Genomic DNA, 6893 nt, shown 5'->3' on the forward strand with positions numbered 1-6893 from the left:
ATGCAAATTCTGTGATTCATCCAGTTATTGTTCTGTTGTCCGAGAATGTAACTGTTGTTTCCGAGCCTACATCTGAAGTTGTTCATAATGTATCTCCACCCGAAGTTTCTGTACCTGTACCTGTACCTGTACCCGCTGCCAGTCCGATGCGTTTGTCCACGTCACCTAAATCTGTACCTGTAACAATTCCTTTGCCGAGGTCCTCCCGTGTATCGAAACATCCAGACCGGTTGGATTTGTATTAAATTGGGAGATATTGTGATGTGTCGCCCTTCCTTGGGCTTGATGTGAGTCCCGCGTGCGCATGTGTGACACATGGTACGAGTAATGGAGCTGAGTGTTCTCAATAAAGCCCATGTGAAGTTGAACGCATCGTGGTCGGTCTGATTGTACATCATGACATTTCAACCTCCATGACCACAATTAATGTATCGGTGTGCGTTTATCTTTGCTGGTGGTCTTGGGGCGGGACACAAATTTTCTATGTAAATGTGTATCGTGTCGTGCCACCTCCTTGTGTGTTAGGGTATTACAAGTCTCTCCCATTTCCAGTACAGTATTCCTGCCCCCCATGTTTTCCAGTGTAGTGTAGTGTTTTGAATTATAAGCAGTAGGTATGTTATTGCTTCATGCATGTAACCCGGGTTGTTGTTTTTTTTATCATACAGAGCTGTCAGTTGCCTATACACCGCCCAAATAAAGATATGCATCAGAAGAACGTGCTGCATGCTTCGAACAAGATCGCCCGTAGGGCGGGTACTCTGTTCACGTGGATAATATGGAGAATATAAAATATCAGCTGGACAGAGAGGAAAACAAATGATGAACCTGATCTGGTTGCGACACAGGATGAAAGGACAAGGTCGATGGAAAGATGGACTCGAAGGAAAACAACTTAAAACTAGAAGGGCACTCAGTAGAGCGCATACCTCCGCCGCGCAATACCTGATCCATGAGAACATATCAGGCCCAATACATTTTTGAAATATCATGCTGTACAGTACAATATCGTTTTTGGCCCCATCACTCAATGGTGAAGAATCACTTAAAAAAAATAGTCATTATCATATCCAGATCCGGGTTCGGATCTTCATCAAAATCGAATCAATTTGTCCTTGCCGCACACCAAACCTGTCCACAAAATTTCATCCGGATCCGTCCACAACTTCTTGAGATATCCTGTGCACAGACACAGACAGAAAGGGGTGAAAACATGACCTCCTTGACCTTCGGTCGGTGAAGGTATAACTAGACCTTTCTAAGACCGAGAAGGAAACTGCAGGAGAGACTGAGACAAGGAAACGACTGTGCAGGATGAAGGAGAGAGAGGCAGAGGATTGGGAGATATGGAGAAGATTATAAGGAAGCCAATTAATTAGGACTTCCCATGAGGCAGAACACCATTCAGATTCAAAAAAAATCAAATATCATAATCTTCTATCTCTCATTCCAGCAATGTCTGTGTGTGTGTGTCTGTCTGTCTGTCTGTCTGTCTGTGACTGCTGTTTCTCGACAACCACTGGTCCGATCTAATTGAAACTTGGCAGGAATATTGCTGGGGACCTGAGGATGTGCCTTTTCAAGGTTTGATATTAATCGGACAAGTGCTTCACAAGTTATGGCCATTTATTTACCAAACCAATGACAGGACACGGTGCTGTGACGTCACGAGTGTTGTCAATGCTTTTTTTTTGCACGTACGGGCCCGCACTAGTAATCATAATCGTCATAATACAATGGGCGTAAGCCTGGAACTTCCAACACACTTTTATCCGGACACATTCTGTTCATACTTCTGAAATGTTCACATTATGTGTTCCATGTATTTACGCAGGTGATAGCGGATTCAAAAAAAATCGAATATAGATGGAATTTTCAAAGAGGGGAATCGATGACGTCACAATCGGCAGCTAAGTAGTTCGTTTAATACATCAACGTCACTGAGATCAGACCGTTAATTGACTTTCCTAATTTGTGGAGTGTCCCAGGCCGCTTGTGGACGGAAGACAGAGAGGTATGGACTATGGTAAAGACACACTACTCCCAGTCAGGCAGAGAGAGAGTCTTGACACGTAAATCAACTTGTGTTAAAGCTCAATTGATCCACAGATTCCGTTGCCTGCCAGAAGGCGTGGCAATGACGTCATCCTGGGGGTCCCCCGTCGCGAGCGACGTGGCTAGCATTGACCAATGGTGAGAGCTCTTTTTAGCAGTTTGGGCCACCTCACTGTAACGGCTTTTTCTATTGGTTGTTTCTGCCACGCCCCATACGGAACGCCTCGCACACGTCTCACCAATGGGAAGGAGTTTCATTGAACGGTGAATACGCGGTTCAGTAACACCGCGAGCGATTGGTCGAACCGTTTGGTTGCCGCCACGTCTGACAGGCGTCTTGTATTACTATCACTGACTGTCCATCCAAGTTACCGTGCTATTTCCCCCGAACCATTCCGCGCCACTCACTGAGCTCACGGGGCTTCGAGGACCGTATTTACCTCATCGTGTGACAAGGTGGGTATTTATAATATGTCGTTTCAACGATTTAACCTCAAATCGGTGGAATCGTTCGCGGAGTAAACAGTGATCACGAACATGAAGTTCTTCACCTTTGGTGATTTAACCCAACTGTGTTCGGTAAACTCCGCGTTACACGGTAAGTCTGTCATTGGGTGGTAAATTTGTTTACCTTCCTTCACGTGGAGAAAGTTATCGTTAAAAGGGCGAAAAAATTAAATATACACATTGAATCCTCCTGCAGAAATAAAACTACCGAAAATACCGACATGTTCATGTTGGGGAAAAAGAATAATTTCACCTGAGGACAAAATTATGAGAATTTAATGATACTGAACCAGTCTGTCATTCCCCCCCCCGCTAAGTCTCCGAACTTCTGTTCTCTCCCCCCCACTATGTCGCTGAACTTCTGTTCTCCCCCCCCCCGCTAAGTCGCTGAACTTCTGTTCTCTCCCCCCCGCTAAGTCGCTGAACTTCTGTTCTCTTCCCCCCGCAAAGTCACTGAACTTCTGTTCTCTCCCCCCCGCTAAGTCTCTGAACTTCTGTTCTCTCCCCCGCTAAGTCGTTGAATTTCTGTTCTCCTCCCCCCGCTAAGTCGCTGAACTTCTGTTCTCCCCCCCCCCACGCTAAGTCGCTGAACTTCTGTTCTCCCCCCCACGCTAAGTCGCTGAACTTCTGTTCTCCCCCCCCCGCTAAGTCTCTGAACTTCTGTTCTCTCCCCCGCTAAGTCGTTGAATTTCTGTTCTCCTCCCCCGCTAAGTCGCTGAACTTCTGTTCTCCCCCCCACGCTAAGTCGCTGAACTTCTGTTCTCCCCCCCCCACGCTAAGTCGCTGAACTTCTGTTCTCCCCCCCCCCGCTATGTCGCTGAACTTCTGTTCTCCCCCCGCTAAGTCGCTGAACTTCTGTTCTCACCCCCCGCTAAGTCGCTGAACTTCTGTTCTCCCCCCCGCTAAGTCTCTGAACTTCTGTTCTCTCCCCCGCTAAGTCGCTGAACTTCGGTTCCCCACTCCGCTGAGTCGCTGAACTTCTGTTCTCCCCCCGCTAAGTCTCCGAACTTCTGTTCTCTCCCCCCCCCCCGTTAAGTCGCTGAACTTCTGTTCTCTCCCCCACCCCCGCTAAGCCGCTGAACTTCTGTTCCCCCCCCGCTAAGTCGCTGAACTTCTGTCCCCCCACTAAGTCGCTAAACTTTTGTTCTCCCCCCCGCTAAGTCGCTGAACTTCTGTTCTCCCCTCCGCTAAGTCGCTGAACTTCTGTTCTCCCCTCCGCTAAGTCGCTGAACTTCTGTTCTCCCCCCCCGCTAAGTCTCTGAACTTCTGTTCTCTCCCCCGCTAAGTCGCTGAACTTCGGTTCCCCACTCCGCTGAGTCGCTGAACTTCTGTTCTCCCCCCCGCTAAGTCTCCGAACTTCTGTTCTCTCCCCCCCCCGTTAAGTCGCTGAACTTCTGTTCTCCCCCCCCCCGCTAAGTCGCTGAACTTCTGTTCTCACCCCCGCTAAGTCGCTGAACTTCTGATCTCCCCCCGCTAAGTCACTGAACTTCTGTTCTCCCCCCCACGCTAAGTCGCTGAACTTCTGTTTTCCCCCCGCTAAGTCTCTGAACTTCTGTTCTCTTCCCCGCTAAGTCGTTGAACTTCTGTTCCCCACTCCGCTGAGTCGCTGAACTTCTGTTCCCCACTCCGCTGAGTCGCTGAACTTCTGTTCTCCCCCCCGCTAAGTCTCCGAACTTCTGTTCTCTCCCCCCCCCCGTTAAGTCGCTGAACTTCTGTTCTCTCCCCCTACCCCCCGCTAAGTCGCTGAACTTCTGTCCCCCCCGTTAAGTCGCTGAACTTCTGTTCCCCCTCCGCTAAGTCGCTGAACTTCTGTTCTCTCCCCCCCCCACTATGTCGCTGATCTTGTTTCCCCCCGCCCCTGCTAAGTCGCTGAACTCCTGTTCTCTCCCCCCCCCCGCTAAGTCGCTGAACTTCTGTTCTCCCCCCGCTAAGTCACTGAACTTCTGTTCTCCCCCCGCTAAGTCTCCGAACTTCTGTTCTCGCCCCCCGTTAAGTCACTGAACTTCTGTTCTCCCCCTCCCACGCTAAGTCGCTGAACTTCTGTTCTCCCCCCTCCGCTAAGTCTCCGAACTTCTGTTCTCTCCCCAGCTAAGTCGCTAAACTTTTGTTCTCCCCCCGCAAAGTCGCTGAACTTGTTTTCCCCTCCGCTAAGTCGCTGAACTTCTGTTCTCCCCCCGCTAAGTCGCTGAACTTCTGTTCTCCCCCCCGCTAAGTCACTGAACTTCTGTTCTCCCTCCCCACGCTAAGTCGCTGAACTTCTGTTCTCCCCCCCGCTAAGTCTCTGAACTTCTGTTCTCTCCCCTGCTAAGTCGTTGAATTTCTGTTCTCCCCCCGCTAAGTCGCTGAACTTCTGTTCTCCCCCCCACGCTAAGTCGCTGAACTTCTGTTCTCCCCCCCCCACGCTAAGTCGCTGAACTTCTGTTCTCCCCCCCGCTAAGTCTCTGAACTTCTGTTCTCTCCCCCACTAAGTCGTTGAACTTCTGTTCTCCCCTCCGCTAAGTCGCTGAACTTCTGTTCTCTTCCCCCCGTTAAGTCGCTGAACTTCTGTGCTATCCCCCCCCCCGTTAAGTCGCTGAACTTCTGTTCTCTTCCCCCCCCGTTAAGTCGCTGAACTTCTGTTTTCTTCTCCCCCTCCGTTAAGTCGCTAAACTTCTGTTCTCCCCCCGCTAAGTCTCCGAACTTCTGTTCTCTCCCCCGCTAAGTCTCCGAACTTCTGTTCTCTCCCCCGCTAAGTCGCTAAACTTTTGTTCTCCCCCCGCTAAGTCGCTGAACTTCTGTTTTCCCCTCCGCTAAGTCGCTGAACTTCTGTTCTCTCCCCCCCCCGCTAAGTCGCTGAACTTCTGTTCTCTTCCCCCCGCAAAGTCACTGAACTTCTGTTCTCTCCCCCCCCCGCTAAGTCTCTGAACTTCTGTTCTCTCCCCGCTAAGTCGTTGAATTTCTGTTCTCCTCCCCCCGCTAAGTCGCTGAACTTCTGTTCTCCCCCCCCCACGCTAAGTCGCTGAACTTCTGTTCTCCCCCCCCCACGCTAAGTCGCTGAACTTCTGTTCTCCCCCCCCGCTAAGTCTCTGAACTTCTGTTCTCTCCCCCGCTAAGTCGTTGAATTTCTGTTCTCCTCCCCCCGCTAAGTCGCTGAACTTCTGTTCTCCCCCCCCACGCTAAGTCGCTGAACTTCTGTTCTCCCCCCCACGCTAAGTCGCTGAACTTCTGTTCTCCCCCCCGCTAAGTCTCTGAACTTCTGTTCTCTCCCCCGCTAAGTCGTTGAACTTCTGTTCTCCCCTCCGCTAAGTCGCTGAACTTCTGTTCTCTTCCCCCCCGTTAAGTCGCTGAACTTCTGTGCTATCCCCCCCGTTAAGTCGCTGAACTTCTGTTCTCTTCCCCCCCGTTAAGTCGCTGAACTTCTGTTCTCTTCCCCCTCCGTTAAGTCGCTAAACTTCTGTTCTCCCCCCGCTAAGTCTCCGAACTTCTGTTCTCTCCCCTGCTAAGTCGCTAAACTTTTGTTCTCCCCCCCGCTAAGTCGCTGAATTTCTGTTTTCCCCTCCGCTAAGTCGCTGAACTTCTGTTCTCCCCCCGCTAAGTCACTGAACTTCTGTTCTCCCCCCGACGCTAAGTCGCTGAACTTCTGTTCTCTCCCCCCCCCGCTAAGTCGCTAAACTTCTGTTCTCTTCCCCCCGTTAAGTCGCTGAACTTCTGTGCTATCCCCCCCCGTTAAGTCGCTGAACTTCTGTTCTCTTCCCCCCCGTTAAGTCGCTGAACTTCTGTTCTCTTCCCCCCCCTCCGCTAAGTCGCTAAACTTTTGTTCTCCCCCCGCTAAGTCGCTGAACTTCTGTTTTCCCCTCCGCTAAGTCGCTGAACTTCTGTTCTCCCCCCGCTAAGTCACTGAACTTCTGTTCTCCCCCCGCTAAGTCTCTGAACTTCTGTTCTCTCCCCCGCTAAGTCGTTGAATTTCTGTTCTCCCCCCCGCTAAGTCTCTGAACTTCTGTTCTCTCCCCCGCTAAGTCGTTGAACTTCTGTTCTCACCTCCGCTAAGTCGCTGAACTTCTGTTCTCCCCTCCGCTAAGTCGCTGAACTTCTGTTCTCCCCCCGCTATGTCGCTGAACTTCTGTTCTCCCCCCGCTAAGTCGCTGAACTTCTGTTCTCACCCCCCCCGCTAAGTCGCTGAACTTCTGTTCTCCCCCCGCTAAGTCTCTGAACTTCTGTTCTCTCCCCCGCTAAGTCGCTGAACTTCGGTTCCCCACTCCGCTGAGTCGCTGAACTTCTGTTCTCCCCCCCCGCTAAGTCTCCGAACTTCTGTTCTCTCCCCCCCCGTTAAGTCGCTGAACTTCTGTTCTCTC

At 50.9% G+C, this 6893-nt stretch overlaps 1 protein-coding gene across 1 annotated transcript in view; it reads left to right on the forward strand.

The window, feature by feature from the left end:
• The first annotated feature begins 2355 nt into the window (after nt 1–2355).
• Nucleotides 2356–6893, forward strand: part of LOC147025892 (calumenin-B-like) — a 14011-nt gene continuing 9473 nt past the window's right edge. The window contains exon 1 of the mRNA XM_085883648.1: nt 2356–2511. The gene's annotated coding sequence lies outside the window, so the exon portion shown is untranslated. The remainder of the gene's footprint in view (nt 2512–6893) is intronic.

The sequence above is a fragment of the Eptatretus burgeri genome, chromosome 5 (assembly GCF_056783735.1).
Source record: "Eptatretus burgeri isolate ZD-2024b chromosome 5, Ebu_testis_v1, whole genome shotgun sequence".
NCBI lineage: Eukaryota > Metazoa > Chordata > Myxini > Myxiniformes > Myxinidae > Eptatretus > Eptatretus burgeri.